The 23,267-nt window shown below is 43.0% G+C and overlaps 1 pseudogene; it reads left to right on the forward strand.

Moving 5' to 3' along the window:
• Nucleotides 1–23,026: 23,026 nt before the first annotated feature.
• Nucleotides 23,027–23,267, forward strand: part of LOC125590419 — an 11,397-nt pseudogene continuing 11,156 nt past the window's right edge.

Genomic DNA, 23,267 nt, shown 5'->3' on the forward strand with positions numbered 1-23,267 from the left:
CTTTAAAACTGATGTTGCCAGGTGTTTCCTTTGAGAATAATGATTGTGAAGCTTGTATCTTAGGCAAGCATTGTAAGACTGTCTTTACTAAATCTACTACGGTTTATGAGAAGTGTTTTGATTTGATTCATTCTGATGTTTGGACTGCTCCTTGCTTATCCAGAGACAATCAAAAGTATTATGTAACTTTCATTGATGAAAAATCCAAATACACCTGGTTAACTTTAATTCCAACCAAAGATAGGGTACTTGATGCATTTAAGAACTTTCAATCATATGTGACTAACCATTATAATGCCAAGATAAAGATTTTCAGGTCAGATTATGGAGGAGAGCAAGCATTCAAGCTCCATCTATCTCAGCATGGAATCCTACATCAGACAAGCTGTCCCTATACTCCACAATAGAATGGTGTGGCTGAGAGAAAGAATAGGCATCTGATGGAAGTGGCCAGGTCCATGATGTTTCAAACCAATGTACCTAAGAAGTTCTGGAGTGATGCGGTCACCACAGCTTGTTATCTCATCAACAGAACACCAACTCTGATTCTGCAAGGGTTATCACCATTTGAGGTATTGAACCAATACAAGCCCTCATTGGAACATATGAAGATCTTTGGGTGTTTGTGTTTTGTGATGGTACCGGGAGAATTAAGAAACAAGCTTGAAGCTAGGAGCTCCAAGGCAATGTTTATTGGATACTCATCAAGTCAGAAAGGATACAAGTGCTATGATCCTAACACAAGGAGAGTGTTGGTATCTAGAGAAGTGAAGTTTGTGGAGGAAAAAGGATATTATGAGGAGCAGATTCAAGAAGATTTGAAAGATCTCACTTCAGATAGAGCTGCAACCTTGAGGATAATACTAGAAGGACTTGGAATCAATATGGATCAAGAACAGCAAGAAGTGAGAGGCACTACACCAATACCGAATCATCAGACGTCCAATCTTGAACATGAGGGGGGGGAATGGAACAGAAACTCAAACTCAAAGTCATGAAGAGAGTTCTGGTTCTCATGATCAAGCTGTGGAGTCAGATGATCAACGAGAAGGAGCTGAATCAAGTCAGCTAAGGGATGAAGGAGCTGAAGCAAGTTAGCCAAGAGAAGAAACATCTGAAACTAGTACACAAGAATATGTACAAGACATGGAGTTACCGACACAAGAAGGGCCAGTGTTGAGAAGAAGTACAAGGCTGAGAAAGGATCCTTCCAATTGGGTAAACACAAGAGTGTACTACAATGCCCAAGCTGTGAAGCATCCTACTCAGGCCGTGTGTTCTTTTGCTAAATATCCAGAAGCACATTGTGCATTCATGGTAAACTTAGATGAGAATCACATTCCAAGAAGCTATGAAGAGGCAATGGAGGATAAGGAATGGAAGGAATCAGTAGGAGCTGAGGCAGGAGCTATGATCAAGAATGATACATGGTATGAGAGTGAACTACCAAAAGGGAAGAAGGCAGTATCTAGTAGATGGATCTTCACAATCAAGTACAAGGCTGATGGGCAGATTGAGAGGAAGAAGACTAGATTAGTAGCAAGAGGGTTCACTCAAACATATGGAGAGGATTACATTGAGAAATTTGCACCAGTAGCCAAGTTACATACCATTAGAATTGTACTAAGCTTGGCAGTTAACCTTGGATGGGGATTGTGGCAAATGGATGTGAAAATGCATTCTTACAAGGAGAACTTGAGGATGAAGTCTACATGTATCCTCCACCTGGTCTTGAACATCTAGTGAAAAGAGGGAATGTACTGAGGCTGAAGAAGGCTATCTATGGGTTGAAGCAATCACCAAGAGCTTGGTACAACAAGTTGAGCACAACTCTGAACGGCCGAGGTTTTAAGAAGTCAGAATTGGACCATACTCTCTTTACCCTCACTACTCCCTCAGGTATGGTTGCTCTCCTTGTGTATGTGGATGATATCATTATCACAGGGAGTGATAAGGAAGGTATCAAAGCAACCAAGGAGTTTCTAAAGTCTATGTTTGAAATAAAAGACTTGGGAGAAATGAAATACTTTCTTGGAATTGAGATTTGTAGATCCAAGGAAGGTTTGTTCATGTCCCAAAGGAAGTATACACTTGATCTTTTGAAAGGTGCAGGTGCTTATGGAGGCAAGACAGCAAGGATTCCAATGGAGGATGGCTACAAAGTACCAAGAGAGGGGGAGATTGAAGACAGCAAGCCATTTCATGATCCTAAACTCTATAGAAAATTTGTTGGCAAATTGATTTATCTTACCATCACAAGACCTGATATATGCTTTGCTGTGAATCAGGTGAGTCAACACATGCAGCTTCCCAAGGAACATCATTGGCGTATGGTGGAGAGGCTGCTAATGTATCTGAATGGCTCGCCGGATCAAGGAGTATGGATGGGGTGCAATGGAAGCACAGAAGTAGTGGGCTATTGTGATGAAGATTGGGCAGGTGATAGAGCCGAGAGGAGATCAACAACCGGCTATTGCACTTTCATTGGAGGCAACTTGGTGACTTGGAAGAGTAAGAAACAGAAGGTGGTGTCATGCTCAAGTGCAGAAGCTGAGTATAGAGCTATGCTGAAGCTTACAAACGAGCTAGTTTGGATCAAGGGCATCTTGAAGCATTTGGGGATAGAACAAGCCACTCCAATGACAATGCATTGTGACAACCAAGCCGCCATTCACATAGCCTCCAACTCGGTGTTCCATGAGAGGACAAAGCACATTGAGGTTGATTGCCACAAGGTGAGGCAGATGATTGTCCTAGGAGTCATCTTGCCATGTTATAATAGGAGTGAAGATCAGTTGGCTGATGTATTCACCAAGGCTGCAAGACAAAAGACAATGGAGTCCATTCATATTAGATTGGGCCTCATTGATCTTGGGAAGAGAAGCAGCTGATCCCCTTAGTCATGAGGTCTTTACTCTTTTTCCCTCATCAAGGTTTTGTCCCAATGGGTTTTCCTTGGTGAGGTTTTTAATGAGGAAGATCTCATGGCTGTCCAAGCTTAAGCTTTCACAAAGCTAAGCTTGAGGGGGAGTGTTGAGATGAGATGAGGAATAAGAAGAGAAGAGATGATGGGTTGAGATAACTGAAGGGGAGGAAGCTTAGGAATGAATGGGAGTGTTTGGCTCTACCTAGGCCGTACAGGCCGTACGGCCGTACCATCCGTACATGGGAGGATCGGCCAAACATCGACCATAAACTTACCCGAGTAACACGGTTAGGAAGAAGGAGTTACTCAAGTCTATTACCATCTGATCTATCCGTTGGAAAGGATAAGGGAAGAGCCTTGGACAGGCTGGCACAACTGGAAAAGGGAAAGGAGCTTTTGGGACAGCTAAGAGATGCCAAAAGCGTGTGAGACACTTCATTGGATAGATTTGAATTAGGCTGTTGACTCCACATGCTTTCTCTTCTCTCTAGTTACGAAAACCCTACTTGTTCCTTCATATAAATATGTAACCTCACTCATGAATAAGATTAAGCAAGTTTTGAGTCTTTCTCTTAGTCTTTAATCTCAATGGTTCCATATTAGACTCATAATCTCATTTCATACTCTAATCTTCTCTAAATCGATTCTATTCTTCTCTAAACACTCAGATTACTCTAAACATTACTAAAAGTGATAAAAGGGAGAACTCTATATGCTAGAAGACTTAGCTACTGTTTCCAGTTCAATTTGCTCGTTTAGTTCTAGTTCAAGTATGAATAATGATGCATTATGGCATGCTAGATTAGGTCATCCACATGTTAGAGCTTTAAGCATAATGTTACCAGGTGTCATGTTTAAAAATAATGATTGTGAGGCATGTATTTTGGGAAAGCATTGTAAGATTGTCTTTAAGAAATCAAGTACTATCTATGAGAAGTGTTTTGACCTGGTGCATTCTGATGTATGGACTGCTCCTTGCTTATCAAGAGAAAACTATAAGTACTTTGTCACATTCATTGATGAAAAATCTAAATACACTTGGATAACACTTATAAAGACTAAGGATAGAGTTCTTGAAGCATTTAAGAATTTTCAGACTTATGTAACTAACCATTACAATGCCAAGCTTAAGATTTTTAGATCAGATAATGGTAGAGAATACACAAGTCATGCCTTCAAGCAACATCTGGCTCTATATGGGATTCTACATCAAACAAGCTGTCCTTATACTCCACAACAGAATGGGGTTGCTGAGAGAAAGAATAGACACCTAATGGAAGTAGCTAGATCCATGATGTTCCAAACCAATGCACCTAAGAGATTTTGGAGTGATGCTGTACAAGCTGCGTGCTACTTGATCAACCGTGTGCCTACAAGAATCTTGGAAGATCAGTCACCGTTTGAAGTATTGAACAAGACCAAGCAATCTCTAAGTCATCTTAAAGTGTTTGGGTGCTTGTGTTATGTACTTGTCCCCGGGGAGATGAGACACAAGTTGGAACCAAGGAGTACTAAAGCAATGTTTGTGGGATACACAACTACTCAAAAGGGGTATAAATGCTTTGATCCAGAATCAAGAAGAGTTCTGGTATCAAGAGACGTCAAGTTCATTGAAACAAGAGGATACTATGAAGAGAGGAGCTGGGAAGATCTGAACGATCTAGCTCAAACATCTGATAAGGCTACAAGCCTTAGGATGATCTTAGAGAGTCTTGGGATTAATCTAACCTAGGATCCAAAGGCGCGAGAGACGCCTACTAGGAATGAAGCTGAAGACACATCCCACACTGATCATGAGGGGGGAGACAAGTCTGAGGCGGTTCATGAAGGAGGAAGAGACTCAGCTAGTCCTGATCAAAGTGGGATCAATGATGAAGAGTCAAGTGAAGTAAGGGATCAAAGTGGAGGTACACCACTAGTATATGAAGAAGAGGAAGAAGAAATGCAACCAGAAGTGGAGAACGTGACTAGTGCTCCGGTTGTGGAGAGTCTGCCTGCGCCGGTGAGGAGGAGTACAAGAGTAAGGAAAGATCTATCTAACTGGGCAAACACCAGAGTCTACTACAATGCACAAGCAGTAGCTCATCCAAGTCAAGCAGTGTGCTCCTTTGCCGAGTTTCCAAGAGATCATTGTGCATTCATGACAAGTCTGGATGAGAGCTACATACCAAGAACGTATGAGGAGGCTGTGAAGGATGAAGACTGGAGGAACTCAGTTGCGGATGAGTCTGATGCTATGATCAAGAATATCACTTTTAGGATTGAGTACAGTAATCTGAGTAAATAAGAAAGACTATAAGTGTTTTAGAAGAGATTTGAGTATGAAATGAGATTAGGAGTCTAGCATAGAATCATTGTGAGAATAAAGACTAAGAGAGACTCATAACTTGCTTGATTTTATTAATGAGTGAGGTTACATATTTATAAGAAGGACACAAGGGTTTACAAGAGAGGAAATGGGCACTATTGAACCGTGTGGAGTCAAGGCAATGGATTCAAATCAACCACTAGGATGCACCACACGCTTATGGCATCTTTGGACTAAAGGTGCTTTAGCTTTCCAGCCTGTTCCAGCCTGGCACCGCGCGCCCCTTATCCTTTCAACGGTCTGATCCTCTCCACTAAGCCCTCAAGGTAACATCTACTTGTTACCGTTTCACTTGGTCGAGGTTAGGTAACTTTTGGTCGAGGCATTTGGTACGGACGGTACGGCCATGTACGGCCTTGTACGGACGTCCGTACCATGCTTGCCCAAAGTCCCCTCATTCTCTTCCTCCTCTTCTCTTCCACTTCTTATCTCTTCATGTTCATATCTTCAACTCATCTCAACACTCCCCCTCAAGCTTAGCTTTGTGAAAGTCTAAGCTTGAACAGCCATGAGATCTTCCTCATTAAAAAAACCTCACTAAGGAAAACCCATTGAGAAAAAACCTTAATGAGGGAAAAAGAGTAAAGATCTCGTGACTAAGAGGATCAGCTACTTCTCTTCCCAAGATCAATGAGGCCCAATCTAATATGAATGGACTCCATTGTCTTTTGCCTTGCAGCCTTGGTGAATACATCAGCCAACTGATCTTCACTCCTAGTATAACATGGCAAGATGACTCCTAGGACAATCATCTGCCTCACCTTGTGGCAATCAACCTCAATGTGCTTTGTCCTTTCATGGAACACCGAGTTGGAGGCTATGTGAATGGCGGCCTGGTTGCCACAATGCATTGTCATTGGAGTGTCTTGTTTTATCTCCAAATGCTTCAAGATGCCCTTGATCCAAACTAGCTCGTTTGTAAGCTTCAGCATAGCTCTATACTCAGCTTCTGCACTTGAGCATGACACCACCTTCTGTTTCTTACTCTTCCAAGTCACCAAGTTGCCTCCAATGAATGTGCAATAGCCGGTTGTTGATCTCCTGTCAGCTCTATCACCTGCCCAATCTGCATCACAATAGCCCACCACTTTTGTGCTTCCATTGCACCCCATCCATACTCCTTGATCCGGCGAGCCATTCAGATACATTAGTAGCCTCTCCACCATACGCCAATGATGTTCCTTGGGAAGCTGCATGTGTTGACTCACCTGATTCACAGCAAAGCATATATCAGGTCTTGTGATGGTAAGATAAATCAATTTGCCAACAAGTTTTCTATAGAGTTTAGGATCATGAAATGGCTTGCTGTCTTCAATCTCCCCCTCTCTTGGTACTTTGTAGCCATCCTCCATTGGCATCCTTGCTGTCTTGCCTCCATAAGCACCTGCACCTTTCAAAAGATCAAGTGTATACTTCCTTTGGGACATGAACAAACCTTCCTTGGATCTACAAATCTCAATTCCAAGAAAGTATTTCATTTCTCCCAAGTCTTTTATTTCAAACATAGACTTTAGAAACTCCTTGGTTGCTTTGATACCTTCCTTATCACTCCCTGTGATAATGATATCATCCACATACACAAGGAGAGCAACCATACCTGAGGGAGTAGTGAGGGTAAAGAGAGTATGGTCCAATTCTGACTTCTTAAAACCTCGGCCGTTCAGAGTTGTGCTCAACTTGTTGTACCAAGCTCTTGGTGATTGCTTCAACCCATAGATAGCCTTCTTTAGCCTCAGTACATTCCCTCTTTTCACTAGATGTTCAAGACCAGGTGGAGGATACATGTATACTTCATCCTCAAGTTCTCCTTGTAAGAATGCATTCTTCACATCCATTTGCCACAATCCCCATCCAAGATTAACTGCCAAGCTTAGTACAATTCTAATGGTATGTAACTTGGCTACTGGTGCAAATGTCTCAATGTAATCCTCTCCATATGTTTGAGTGAACCCTCTTGCTACTAATCTAGTCTTCTTCCTCTCAATCTGCCCATCAGCCTTGTATTTGATTGTGAAGATCCATCTACTAGATACTGCCTTCTTCCCTTTTGGTAGTTCACTCTCATACCATGTATCATTCTTGATCATAGCTCCTGCCTCAGCTCCTACTGATTCCTTCCATTCCTTATCCTTCATTGCCTCTTCATAGCTTCTTGGAATGTGATTCTCATCTAAGTTTACCATGAATGCACAATGTGCTTCTGGATATTTAGCAAAAGAACACACGGCCTGAGTAGGATGCTTCACAGCTTGGGCATTGTAGTACACTCTTGTGTTTACCCAACTGGAAGGATCCTTTCTCAGCCTTGTACTTCTTCTCAACACTGGTCCTTCTTGCGCCATCTCTTGTTCTTCTTCTTGTGGCAGCACACTTGGTTCAGATCTTTCTTCTCCTAGCTGACTTGCTTCAGCTCCTTCTTCCCTTAGCTGACTCTCTTCAGCTTCTTGTTGATCATTTGATTCCACAGCTTGATCATGAGAACCAGAACTCTCTTCTCTACTTGTCTCTTCACGGTTTTGAGTTCTTGTTTCATTCCCCCCCTCATGGTCAAGATTGGAGGTCTGATGATCCGGTACTGGAGTAGTGCTTCTTCCACCTTGATTCATGTTGATTCCAAGACCCTCTAGGATAATCCTCAATGTTTCAGCTCTATCAGAAGTGAGATCTTTCAAATCATCTTGAGTCTGCTCCTCATAGTATCCTTTTTCTTCAACAAACTTCACTTCTCTAGATACTAACACTCTCCTTGTGTTAGGATCATAGCACTTGTATCCTTTCTGACTTGATGAATATCCAATAAACATTGCCTTTGAACTCTTAGCTTCTAGCTTGTTTCTTATCTCTCCAGGCACCATCACAAAACACAAACATCCAAAGATCTTCATATGCTCTAGAGAGGGTTTGTACTGATTCAGTACCTCAAACGGTGATTGTCCTTGAAGAATCAGAGTTGGTGTCCTGTTGATGAGATAACAAGCCGTAGCAACTGCATCACTCCAAAACTTCTTAGGCACGTTGGATTGAAACATCATGGACCTGGCTACTTCCATCAAATGCCTGTTCTTCCTCTCAGCCACACCATTCTGTTGTGGGGTATAGGGACAGCTTGTCTGATGAAGGATTCCATGCTGAGATAGGTGTAGTTTGAATGCTTGTCCCGTGTACTCTCCTCCATTATCTGACCTAAAAATCTTTATCTTGGCATTGTAATGGTTAGTCACATAGGCTTGAAAGTTTTTAAATGCATCAAGTACCCTATCTTTGGTTGGAATTAAGGTTAACCAGGTGTATTTGGATTTTTCATCAATGAAAGTTACATAGTACTTATGGTTGTCTCTAGACAGGCAAGGTGCAGTCCAAACATCAGAATGAATGAGATCAAAACATTTTTCATAAACAGTAGTAGACTTGGTAAAGACAGTTCTACAATGCTTGCCTAAAATGCAAGCTTCACACTCATTATTCTCAAAGGAAACACCTGGCAACATCAGTTTTAAAGCCTTATTATGAGGGTGTCCTAATCTAGCATGCCACAATGCATTTTTACTTAAACTAGAACCAGAAACAGAAGTAAACGAGCAGCTATATCTAGAAACAGGAGTGAGATCTTCAAGTAAATATAGCTCTCCTTTAGTCACTCCCTTTCCAATCATCTTGCTGCTTTTAATATCCTGAAACTTCACATCATTAGGACTGAATATAACATTGCATTGCAAATCAGTAGCACATTTCTTAACAGATAACAAGTTTGAAGTAAATTCAGGCATATAAAAAGCTTTAGTTTCCTTATCAAACAGTTTAAGACTTCCTATTCCTCTAATAGGAATCTTATCTCCATTAGCAATCATTACATTTCCATTCATTGGTACAATGTTTTTAATCAAATTAGTGTCACTTATCATATGATGAGATGCACCTGAATCAATCACTAATGGCTTAATGTCATGAGAACTAGCAATATGTGCAAGGATACTAGATGGTTTGAATGCATGATCATTTCTAGCAAAGTTTGCAATCCTAGATTGATTTACCATTTCTATCAAGCTCTCATGCATCCTATCAGTTCTAGTTAGATTCTTATAGTTCTCTACTACACTAGCACCAAATGAATACCCAAAGGTGTTACCATTCTCCTTGAACAACTTAATGAGAGCATCAAGGTCGGATCTCCTTAGATACTCTTGATCATTGTTCCCACGGTTGCTTGGTGCTCCAGTGTAGGCTACAAGAGACCTCCCATCACCTGCCTCACGCCCATCTATCTCCTTTCCTTTGCTTGTACCAGCACCACTTGTACCATCCGAGACATTAGCCCTTGCCTCACGATCCTTCATGAACTTAGCCGGCTTGAGGTGAGGGTGGAGTATCCAGCATTGGCTCTTCTTGTGGCCATGCTTCTTGCAGTGATCACAACTCCCATTGAACCTCCTCTCCTCAAACTTCCCATGCGCAGCCTGGTTTGCTTGTGGAGCTTCACTCCCCTCCTCTTGAGTTGCTTGACTTGCAAGGGAAAGGTCTCCTTTCTTCCCAAACAGCCCAATGGAGCCTTGCTCCTTCTGAATCCGTGCACACACATCCTCAAGGTCAGGTCAGGTAGAGTATCCTCCCTAAGTAGGTGCTGGATGAGACCGTTGTACGCCGGGTTTAGGGTGAGGAGTAACCCAAAGACCTTATCTTGCTCTCTCCTCTTGTTAAGCTCATCAGCATCCGTTGTGCTTGGCCTAAGCATCTCCATCTCGGACCAGAGGCTTCTGAATCTTCCTAGATGCTTAGTGAACTCCATGTCTTCTTGTACAAGGTTGTTGATAGCTTGCTTCACCTCAAACACTCGGCTTAGGTTTGAAGTGTTGCCATACACCTTCTTCAAAGTATCCCACAGCTCTTTAGCAGACTCACAGTAGCTGTATGCATCCAGAATAGCCGGCTCAAGGGACGCATGAAGCACAGACATCACCAACATGTCCTCTTGATGCCACTTCTCTTCTGCCTTGCTTGCGGCTTCATCTTCAGCCTCTCCTTGAGTGATGAGCTTTGGAGCTTCTCCTGGCGTGATGTGCTTCCAAAGCCCCTTGCTTCCCACTATGGTTCTCACCATCCGAGACCACACCAAGTAGTTGTTTCCCTTGAAACACACCGCCACTTTCATGTTCATGTTCATCCCACTCTCCATGTTGAATGTAGAACCCTTTAGACTTCAATAACTTTCTCTTGAGGTAACTGTCTTGAGCGAACACTAGTAGCTTCACCTTTTACCCACACAGCTTCAATAACACCTCACACAACCAATAGAACTCAGAAAGACTACCCAGAACCGCTTAAGAACACACGAACACAAAACTGTCTCTTCAAAGCTTCAATCTTGAATCTTTAAAGAACCCAACGAAACCAAGTTTCCTATGAACCTGGCTCTGATACCATATCACTTTTAGGATTGAGTAGAGTAATCTGAGTAAATAAGAAAGACTAGAAGTGTTTTAGAAGAGATTTGAGTATGAAATGAGATTAGGAGTCTAGCATAGAATCATTGTGAGAATAAAGACTAAGAGAGACTCATAACTTGCTTGATTTTATTAATGAGTGAGGTTACATATTTATAAGAAGGACACAAGGGTTTACAAGAGAGGAAATGGGCACTATTGAACCGTGTGGAGTCAAGGCAATGGATTCAAATCAACCACTAGGATGCACCACACGCTTATGGCATCTTTGGACTAAAGGTGCTTTAGCTTTCCAGCCTGTTCCAGCCTGGCACCGCGCGCCCCTTATCCTTTCAACGGTCTGATCCTCTCCACTAAGCCCTCAAGGTAACATCTACTTGTTACCGTTTCACTTGGTCGAGGTTAGGTAACTTTTGGTCGAGGTATTTGGTACGGACGGTACGGCCATGTACGGACGTCCGTACCATGCTTGCCCAAAGTCCCCTCATTCTCTTCCTCCTCTTCTCTTCCACTTCTTATCTCTTCATGTTCATATCTTCAACTCATCTCAACAAAGAATGGGACTTGGTATGAGATTGAGCTGCCTAAAGGGAAGAGAGCAGTGTCATGTAAATGGATATTTACAATCAAGTATAGACCAGATGGGACGGTTGATAGGAAGAAGACCAGGCTTGTGGCTAGAGGGTTTACACAGACATATGGAGAGGACTACATAGACACATTTGCTCCAGTTGCTAAGCTTCACACCATCCGAATCATCTTATCAATTGCTACCAACCTTGGATGGGGATTGTGGCAAATGGATGTGAAGAATGCATTTCTACAAGGGTAACTTGAAGATGAAGTGTATATGCAGCCTCCTCCGGGTCTTGAGAGTCTTGTGAAGCCTGGGAATGTCCTAAGGTTGAAGAAGGCTATCTATGGATTGAAGCAGTCACCTAGAGCCTGGTATCACAAGCTAAGTACTACATTGAATGGAAGAGGCTTCAGGAAGTCTGAACTGGACCATACCTTGTTTACTCTAAACACAACCTCAGGTATCATCTGTCTATTGGTCTATGTTGACGACATTATCATTACTGGTAGTGATAAGTATAAGATTTTAGAGAATCAGATTGGGGTGTGTTAAGAATAGCCAAAATGGCAAGATTAGAGCTTGATAGGATGAAGAAGAGGTCTGATGAAACTAGTGTAAGCTCAGATCAGAAACAAGAGAATAAGAGAGATTAGGAGTTTAAATGTATAAGAAAGGGAGAGATTAAGGGATTCTGATCCAAGAACACTTTGTATTATGAAGGAGGAGGGGAAATCCCCCTCTCTCTCTTAGAGAGATACAATCTGTCACAAACAGCTTATTTATAAGCTTTACAAGTTTTTAAAACCAGAACCCTAAATCTAATGGTTCCTAATGACTCTTGAAGGATGGATGGCTGAGATGAGGAGTTGAATCAGTCCCAATCTGCGTGATACATCTTGATTGGTGGAGAGAGAGCTGGCGCCTGATTGGATGAGGAGGCTTGGCTCTGATTGGTGCTTCTAAGGCTCCTCTGAATCTTCCCTTTTATCTGTCCAGATACATAGTCAAGGCTGGTCTTTCCTTTACAGCAACAGCCAGCCTGTCTTGGACCAAAGTAGCCAATCATCACCAAGAGAGCTCCCATTGGTCGCTTGCTTCCATGTTATCCACAAGGCATCTTCTCTTGATGCTCTTTTGATTCCACACGACCAGATCATGCTTATCAGCCCTAAGTATGCACAAAGCCTCCAGGACACGTTCTGATCACGCCCTAACTTTGCACAACTTGGCCCGGACTTTGCACAATCCCAAAACATCACCAATGGTCGAGTTGTGCATACTCGGGTCATCCCGGTCCGTACGGGTCCGTACAAGTCCGTACGGCCTCGCCCTAACATTGCACACTCGCCCATTTGCTCCCAAACACACTTCTAAGTCCCTCCTGGACTTGGCCCTATATTTGCACATCCATATGAGCACTTCTGGACACCTTCAGACACTCCTAAAGTCTTCATAGACAATCTCCGGAGGTCTTGCCCTATTCTTGCTCAAGACTCAATCTCAACTCAACACTTCACCACTCCATTTCTTTTCTTCAAGTCAACACTCCCCCTCAAGCTTGACTATAGGAGATCTTTAGTCAAGCTTGGAACCTTGAAGAACTCCCTCATTAAAAACCTCACCAAGGAAAACCCTTTGGGACAAAACCTTGATGAGGGAAAAAGAGTAGAGCCAACAAGGCCTGGGGATTGGGCAGTGAGCCTATGTGCCTTAGTATCACTGAGGTTTGGGCACATAGGCTCTGGATCATGGCCTCTTCACATCACACCACCTTCTTGGACTCTTCTATAGAACCGGCTTGATTCTCCCCCTCTCAACTGACTCTCGCCATCTTAGAAAGGCTAGGTAGGACCGGAACTTCTTCATTGAGTCTCCAAGTAAGGTACCTGATACAACATTCCACAAGTGTATCAGTCCTCAAGAGATAAACCTATCATGTATATATTTAAGGAGATAAGATCAGGTTTACTCCCTTGTTTAGATGGTGAGGAGTGGCTGCTCTGACCCGCCACTTGAATCCTCACTTGCTGAGCTTAACAGCTCCTCCTCTTATCACATAAGCTCACTAACACTCCCCCTCAAGCTTGAGACCGAGTATAGGGAAGGTCCAAGCTTGAAGGTGAGCTCATACTAAGCTCCATGATAAGCCTTGTGGGGAACACCTCCATCTTCTTCAGACTTGATGCTAGAACCCACAGAATCACCATTGCAACCTCTTCATTCTGATACCAACTTGGCTGAGGAGATACCTCAGCTCACTCCACAATCACTTCACACTAGAAGCCGCCTTGTTGAGTGACTTTCTTCTTCCCTCACACTCGGCTGGATATCTTCATCAGTGGCTTGCAATGGCATGAGGAAAACAGGACACTAAGCTTAGAGGATCTTCTGGTAGCTCACTTGAATCCCCACCTCAAGCTTGACTGAGTATAGGTTCAAGCTTGAAGTGAGCCTCAAAGAGTTTTCAAACCGGGAGCGCATCACTTCCTACAGCTGCGCTTAAGCCAACCGATCTGCCATTGCCTTCAGCTTTAATGCCTTCAGGTCACCGGTCTCCTCAAGACTTAGGTGATGACCTTGCCTTGTGTGTCTCCATGAACCAGGAGCGCATCACCAGCTACAGCTGCGCTTTAGACAACTGGCCATACACACAAGCACCAACTCTCCATTGCTTCACAATGGATCAAGTCTTCCTCTCTGTCACGGATTGATGATGAACTAAGGCCACTTCTTGTGAACCTGAAACATCATTCAAACTCCAGACAAGATAAGACATAAGCATTGGGACCAAAGCTTGATTGACCATCAAGTTTGATCTCCAATGTCCTAAGCTATGCAATAGACAGAAACAATTCATGACAAAGTTCTTATCTATGCAAGCTAACCATTCTCTAAACACTAAGCATGATCTGATCAGGATTCAATACAAAGTATTTAGGCAATCAACCCTGCCTTAACCGCAACCATAGACATCCATCTATGTGCTCAACATAAGGCAGCAACCAGATGACAATATGCAATGACCTTAATCAGTTTCTAGTTTATGTATGCAACAGGATCAGACAGTAAATTCTATCATCCTAACACACATTTACTTCTAACTGAGGCAAAGCAATATTAATCATCCACAACATCAGACAATGCAATACCTTTAAAATTGATTCAGTTTAAGAGAGCTAACAGGATCAAGACTTCATCTAGCATCCTAACACAACTCATAACAGAATCAAGGCAAGCATTTTATCTCTCAACATCAAACAAGACTCTTTAAGCATCCTGGGACAGATTCTAAATCATTTCAATTCATTTAGCAATCTTTAACATATCCTCAGGTTTTCAATCAATACACAACCTCACAATCAGTTCATATGCTCAAGCTTTTAACTAAAGGGAAAGAGATCCAGCTTACAGTCAAGGAACTTGTTTGTTCCTTGAATCTCCATGGTACATGGCAAGTTTTGAGCTGTTGGTGTCGACCCAAACACCTTCTTCTTCCATGAACCATCCTCTTGTACCCACCATGTCAAAGACACCTCCTTTCACCATGTTTGAGTCGCCACACAGATACAAGATGAAAGCTATCACCTTTCTTCTTGGACAATGAATAGAAATCGCCTAGACTGTGTTGTTGAAGAGGGTAGCTAATCCGCTTCACAACTTGGCTTCTAAGGATCTTCTTTCTTCAAGGACGGACATGAGAGCTCAGGAGGAGCTAAGAGAGCTTCTGGACACGGCAGTGAACATCTTCTTCTTGAAGAGGTAGAACTGCTGGCTGGACAGTAACATCTTCTTGGTTTGGAAATGACATGGGAGAAAGCTTTGAGCTTAGCGGAAGCTAGAACCAGATTCAGATGAACCTGGCTCTGATACCATATAAGATTTTAGAGAATCAGATTGGGGTGTGTTAAGAACAGCCAAAATGGCAAGATTAGAGCTTGATAGGATGAAGAAGAGGTCTGATGAAACTAGTGTAAGCTCAGATCAGAAACAAGAGAATAAGAGAGATTAGGAGTTTAAATGTATAAGAAAGGGAGAGATTAAGGGATTCTGATCCAAGAACACTTTGTATTATGAAGGAGGAGGGGAAATCCCCCTCTCTCTCTTAGAGAGATACAATCTGTCACAAACAGCTTATTTATAAGCTTTACAAGTTTTTAAAACCACACTAAATCTAATGGTTCCTAATGACTCTTGAAGGATGGATGGCTGAGATGAGGAGTTGAATCAGTCCCAATCTGCGTGATACATCTTGATTGGTGGAGAGAGAGCTGGCGCCTGATTGGATGAGGAGGCTTGGCTCTGATTGGTGCTTCTAAGGCTCCTCTGAATCTTCCCTTGTATCTGTCCAGATACATAGTCAAGGCTGGTCTTTCCTTTACAGCAACAGCCAGCCTGTCTTGGACCAAAGTAGCCAATCATCACCAAGAGAGCTCCCATTGGTCGCTTGCTTCCATGTTATCCACAAGGCATCTTCTCTTGATGCTCTTTTGATTCCACACGACCATATCATGCTTATCAGCCCTAAGTATGCACAAAGCCTCCAGGACACGTTCTGATCACGCCCTAACTTTGCACAACTTGGCCCGGACTTTGCACAATCCCAAAACATCACCAATGGTCGAGTTGTGCATACTCGGGTCATCCCGGTCCGTACGGGTCCGTACAAGTCCGTACGGCCTCGCCCTAACATTGCACACTCGCCCATTTGCTCCCAAACACACTTCTAAGTCCCTCCTGGACTTGGCCCTATCTTTGCACATCCATATGAGCACTTCTGGACACCTTCAGACACTCCTAAAGTCTTCATAGACAATCTCCGGAGGTCTTGCCCTATTCTTGCTCAAGACTCAATCTCAACTCAACACTTCACCACTCCATTTCTTTTCTTCAAGTCAACAATAAGGTTGGAATACAAGAAACCAAAGACTATCTCAAATCTGTGTTTGAAATTAAAGATCTTGGAGAGATGAAATACTTTCTTGGGATTGATCCAAAGAAGGATTATTCATGTCCCAAAGGAAATATACACTTGATCTTTTGAAGGATGCAGGTAAACTTGGAGGACAAACCGCGAAGATGCCAATGGAGGATGGGTACAAAGTACCAAGTGAGGGGGAGCTTGAAGACTGCAAGCTGTTCCATGACCCTAAGCCTTATAGGAAGCTAGTGGGTAAGCTAATCTACCTAACAATCACACGACCTGATATCTGCTTTGCTGTGAATCAGGTGAGCCAACACATGCAAGCTCCAAAGGATTACCATTGGAGAATGGTAGATAGAGTTCTAAGCTACCTCAACGGATCACAAAGCCAAGGAGTTTGGATGGGATGCAATGGGAGTACAGAAGTTGTTGGCTACTGTGATGCAGATTGGGCTGGAGATAGAGCAGACAGAAGATCTACAACCGGTTACTGCACCTTCATTGGAGGGAACCTTGTGACTTGGAAGAGCAAGAAGCAGAAGGTGGTCTCTTGTTCTAGTGCGGAAGCAGAGTATAGAGCAATGCTGAAGCTCACCAATGAGTTGGTATGGATCAAGGGGATCTTGAAGCACATTGAGATTGAGCAAGTGGCGCCAATGACAATGCATTGTGATAATCAAGCCGCAATCCACATTGCCACCAACTCAGTCTTCCATGAGAGAACCAAGCACATTGAAGTGGATTGTCACAAGGTGAGGCAAATGATGGTCTTGGGAGTCATCCTACCATGCTACACAAGGAGTGAAGATCAGTTGGCTGATGTATTCACAAAAGCGACAAGAATGAAGACAATGGAGTCCATCTACATCAGGTTGGGACTCATTGATCTTTCACCTAAGAGCTGAGCCCCTTAATCATGAGATCTTTACTCTTTTTCCCTCATCAAGGTTTTGTCCCAATGGGTTTTCCTTGGTGAGGTTTTTAATGAGGAAGATCTCATGGTTTCCAAGCTTAGACTTTCACAAAGCTAAGCTTGAGGGGGAGTGTTGAGATGAGCTTGATATGAGATGAGTAGAATGGGAAAGAAGACTGAGGAGAGGAATGGAGTGTGTGTGGTGACTTAGGCAAGGAGAAGTAAGCCAGGCCGTACATGGCCGTACGTGGCCGTACACAAGGCCGTACGGCCAAGGAGGACTGATCTCGGCCAAAGGTAAAACCAAGTTACCCGGTTAACTTGTCTTGAAGATGAGAAGTTACCTGATGCCTTGCTGGTAATTCAATCCGTTGGAAAGGAAGGGAAGAGCTATCTGGACAGGCTGGCACAGCTGGAAAGGTAAAAGCAACCTTATCCACACTCCACACATGTGGGAAGCCTTATTGGGCAGTTTGAATTATAGGCTCCTCCTACCTTTGACTACACATGCTTAATGACTCCTTTGATTTCGAAAACCCTAATGTACTCAGTCCTATATATTGTGTAATCTCATCATTAATAAAGATCATACAGTTCTGAGTCTCTCTCTCTCTTATCATACTCTCTTAATCATGATTCTACACTAAACTCTTCATAATCTCTCATACTTTACTAAAATCCTCTCTTAATCATTTCATTCTTAGATTCTCATATGTGTGCTATGTCATGTTTCCAGGAGAGCAGAGAAACAAGCTGGAGGCAAAGAGTACTAAGGCTATGTTCATTGGTTACTCTATCACTCAGAAGGGGTACAAGTGCTATGATCCTGAAGCAAGGAGAGTGATGGTATCTAGAGAAGTGAAGTTTGTTGAAACAAAAGGTTATTATGAAGAAAAGGAGTGGGAAAATCTGAAGGATTTGTCTCAAGCTCCATCTGATAAGGCAACAATACTGAGAGTGTTGTTAGAGAAGCTTGGGATAGGATTATCCCAGGATCAGGAAACCGGAAGGAGAGAGTCTTCCAATCAGAGTGGTGGAGCTGGAAGAACAACTCCTCTTGATCATGAGAGGGGGAATGGAACTGAATCTGGTGAGCAAGAGCAAAACCAAGAGGATTCAGGTCTTCATGATCAAGATACATCACAAGAAGTTGAGAACAATGAGGTTCAGTCTAGTGGAGAAGTGGATGAGGTTCAGTCTAGTGTAGAAGAACAAGTCAGACCGGCCAGTTAAGAAGAAGAGCAAGTGGATCCGGCTAGTGTGCAAACTGAAGATCAGGTTCAAGCTTTGAGGAGGAGCACAAGGATAAAGAGGGATCCTTCCAACTGGGTAAACACGAGAGTGTACTACAATGCCTAGGCTGTGGAGCATCCTTCTCAAGCAGTGTGTTCCTTTGCTGAGTTTCCAGAGGAGCATTATGCCTTTATGATTAGTCTGGATGAGAGTTATGTACCAAGGACTTATGAAGAAGCTATGTTAGACAAGGAATGGAAAGAATCAGTGGGAGCTGAAGCAGGTGCTATGATCAAAAATGATACATGGTATGAGAGTGAGCTGCCTAAGGGAAAGAGGGCTGTATCTAGTAGATGGATCTTCACAATCAAGTATCTAGCAAATGGACAGATTGATAGGAAGAAGACCAGATTGGTTGCAAGAGGATTTACACAGACCTATGGAGAGGATTACATTGATACCTTTGCACCAGTAGCTAAGCTACATACAGTTCGGATTGTGTTGTCCATTGCAACAAACTTGGAGTGAGATTTGTGGCAGATGGATGTGAAGAATGCTTTCTTACAAGGTGAGCTAGAAGATGAGGTATACATGCTTCCTCCTCCTGGTCTTGAGCATCTAGTAAAGCCAGAGAATGTTTTGCGTTTGAAGAAGGCAATATATGGGTTGAAACAATCACCTAGAGCTTAGTACAGGAAGCTGAGTACAACACTCAATGGGAGAGGCTTTAGGAAGTCTGAATTAGATCACACTCTCTTCACCTTGACAGGACCTTCAGGGATCATTGTGATTCTAGTGTATGTGGATGATTTGATTATCACAGGGAGTGATAAGGCAGGGATTCAAGCTACTAAGGAGTTTCTCAAATCTGTGTTTGACATCAAGGATTTGGGAGAGAAGAAGTATTTTCTGGGCATTGAGATATGCAGATCAAATGAGGGTTTGTTTATGTCTCAAAGGAAGTATACTATGGATATGTTGAAGGAGACTGATGTGCTTGGAGGAAAGATAGCTAAGACACCCCTCGAGGAGGGATATAAGGTTCTGCGTGAGGGGGAGGTTGAAGAGAAGCAGCTGTTTGAGGATCCTAAGCTATACAGGAAGATGGTTGGCAAGCTGATCTACTTGACAATTACTAGGCCAGATATATGCTTCGCTGTGAATCAAGTGAGTCAACATATGCAGGCGCCAAAGGTCCATCATTGGAAGATGGTTGATAGGATACTGAGGTATTTAAGTGGGACGGCTGGACAAGGAGTTTGGATGGGCTGCAATGGCAGTACAGAAGTGGTTGGTTATTGTGATGCTGATTGGGCAGGAGATAGAGTGGACAGGAGATCAACTTCTGGGTATTGTACATTCATTGGAGGGAACTTGGTAACTTGGAAGAGTAAGAAGCAGAAGGTTATCTCCTGTTCAAGTGCTGAAGCTGAGTATAGAGCCATGTTGAAGCTGACAAACGAGTTGGTGTGGATCAAGGGGATCTTGAAGCATCTAGAGATTGAGCAGAGTACTCCTATGACTATGCATTGTGACAATCAAGCAGCTATCCACATTGCCTCTAACTCAGTGTTTCATGAGAGAACAAAGCACATAGAGGTGGATTGTCATAAGGTGAGGCAGATGATAATCTTAGGTGTGATTCTGCCATGTTATACAAGAAGTGAAGATCAGCTTGCAGATGTGTTTACCAAGGCAGCGAGATTGAAGACAATGGAGTCCATACTATCAAGGCTTGGACTCATTGATCTTACTCCCAGGAGCTGAGCCCCTTAACCATGGAGTCTCCACTCTTTTTCCCTCATCAAAGTTTTATCCCAATGGGTTTTCTTTGGTGAGGTTTTTAATGAGGGAGGTCTTCATGGTTTCCAAGCTTGACTTGTTCCACATGGTCAAGCTTGAGGGGGAGTGTTGAGATGAGAGAATAAAAATTTGATATATTGAGAGAGGAAGAGATTTGGAGCAGACAGTAACTTTGGAGAGTTACCACAGTAACTTTATTGTTACTATGGTAACTAAAGAAGTTACCATAGTAACCAGGGTAACTCGGATGGCAAGGAGGAGTTACCTTAGGTTGTCTACACTTGATCTGAGTATGGGAAGGGATAAGAGAGGAGACTTGGACAGGCTGTCACTGGCTGGAAAGGAGAAGAGTGCTTTAGCACTATTATAAGCATGTGAGCAATCTCAGCCATGGGATCTACAGCCTGGTCTTTGACTACACATGCTTATCTTATCCCCTTAGATTGACTACACAGCCTTGTCTTTAGCACTATTAGAAGCATGTGAACAACTCATTGGTAAGCTTTAGCATGGCTCTATATTCAGCTTCAGCACTTGAACATGACACCACCTTTTGCTTCTTGCTTTTCCAAGTGACAATGTTGCCTCCAATGAAGGTGCAGTAGCCGGTAGTTGATCTTCTGTCCTCTCTATCTCCAGCCCAATCAGCATCACAGTAGCCCACCACTTCAGTACTCTTGTTACAGCCTAGCCACACACCTTGGCCTGAAGCTCCATTTAGGTACATCAAGATTCTCTCTACCATGCACCAATGATGTTCCTTTGGTGTTTGCATGTGTTGGCTCACCTGGTTTACAGCAAAACATATATCAGGTCTTGTGATTGTTAGGTAGATTAGCTTACCCACTAGCTTCCTATAAAGCTTAGGATCCTGAAGTGGCTTGCTGTCTTCAAGCTCCCCCTTGCGTGGGACTTTATATCCATCCTCCATTGGCATCTTGGCTGTCTTTCCTCCAAGAGCACATGCATCCTTTAAAAGACCAAGTGTATATTTCCTTTGAGACATGAACAAACCTTCTTTGGATCTACAAATCTCAATACCAAGGAAGTATTTCATTTCTCCCAAGTCTTTGATTTCTAAAACAGATTTCAGAAACTCTTTAGTCTCTTGTATCCCAACCTTATCACTACCTGTTATGATTATGTCATCAACATACACAAGGAGAGCTATGATACCTGATGGCGTTGTGAGAGTAAACAAGGTGTGATCAAGCTCGGATTTGATGAACCCACGCCCATTCAGCGTAGTACTCAACTTGTTGTACCAAGCTCTTGGTGACGGTTTCAAGCCATAAATAGCCTTCTTTAGTCTCAAGACATTCCCTGGCTTCACTAGATGTTCAAGACCCGGAGGAGGATACATATATACTTCATCTTCAAGTTCTCCTTGCAAGAAAGCATTTTTCACATCCATTTGCCAAAGATCCCACTCTAAGTTCACTGCCAATGACAATACTATTCTGATGGTGTGTAGTTTAGCAACATGAGCAAATGTATCAATGTAGTCCTCCCCATAGGTCTGAGTGAACTTTCTTGCCACCAATCTTGTTTTGCGCCTATCAATGGTTCCATCAGCCTTGTATTTGATTGTGAAGATCCACCTACTAGACACAACCTTCTTCCCTTTAGGTAGTTCACTCTCATACCATGTGTCGTTTTTAATCATCGCTCCAACCTCATCTCCAACTGATTCCCTCCATAGATCATCCTGCATAGCCTCTTCATATGACCTCGGCACTTGACTCTTATCAAGGCTTACCATGAACGTGCAATGCTCATTAGGGAACTGGGCAAATGAGCACACTGCTTGTGATGGATGAGCAACAGCATGTGCATTGTAGTACACTCTTGTATTAGTCCAATTCGATGGAGGTTTCTTCACTCTTGAGCTTCTCCTCAATGTAACCTCAACCTGAACTTGTACTGATTCTGAAGCCTCAACTCTCTCCTCTTCTAGTACTTCTTGTTCCTCTCTTCCAGACTTCTCTTGTCCTTCACTCTCAGGTACACATACCTCTTCCTCAGGTACATGTATCTCTTCTTCTTGACCCTGATCATGAGTTCCGAAAACTTCTTCTTTTTGTGCACTTGTCTCGGATTCTCCCCCCCCCCAATGATCATGGTTAGTTGCTTCTTTAGCTTCGTGTCTCTTGTCACCGTCTTGACTCTTCTGATCCTGGGTTAAATTAATCCCAAGACCCTCCAGAATGTTGAGTTAGAAGAGACTTATGGATCAAGGAATGATGGATAAGTGGAGAAGAAGCAAGGTTGAGTAATCCGTACAAGGGGGGGCCATACAAGGCCGCACACTTGGTACGGATGGAGCAACCACAAGGAGAAGGGTCTCGGCCAAGAAGTTACCAAAGTGAAAGTAACTTAGCCAAAGTTACCTTTACCTTTGGTTGTGGATCAGCTTGAATCAAAAGGAAGAAGAGCGCGAACTGACAGGCTGGAACAGCTGTAAAGGAAGAGCATCTAGCTAGATCCTTTTGGCATCAAGCGTGTGAGCCATCCTAGCCTATCATTCAAATTAGCCCGCTCCTCTCATCTTTGACTCTACATGCGTTATATATTGTAACCTTGCTGATTAATAAAAAATAATGAGATTGAGAGACTCTTATCTCTTGTGTTCATCATGATTCTCACTCATTCTCACTCTTAGTTCTTATAATCTCTCATACACTCTTTAATCTATCTCATTCTCTTCTCAAATCACTCAATACCTTTTGTATTCTCTAAAATCATATGGTATCAGAGCTAGGTTGGCTTTGGTATTGAGTTTCTAATAAGTGCTTCATCTTCTTTCAAAAGATCTAGCGTGTTCTTCACTTGAGCATACAAGACAAGATGGAGGGACACTACAAGGTGATTACGGTACCGGTGGCTCTAAAGGGTAGTGGAAACTACCTGTTGTGGTCGGGGCTGGTGAAAACATCCATTGGGAGGCTAGGGTTGTGGAGTCACATCACGGATGAGGCACCTAGACCAGTGGCCAAAGAAGGAGAAGGAGGTGAAGGTGAAGGAGATCAAGTTGCGGCCGCCGAGAAGAAATGGATACAAGAAGACTTGATGGTGCTTTCAGTGCAAC

This window comes from Brassica napus, chromosome C7, assembly GCF_020379485.1.
Source record: "Brassica napus cultivar Da-Ae chromosome C7, Da-Ae, whole genome shotgun sequence".
Classification (NCBI taxonomy): Eukaryota; Viridiplantae; Streptophyta; class Magnoliopsida; order Brassicales; family Brassicaceae; genus Brassica; species Brassica napus.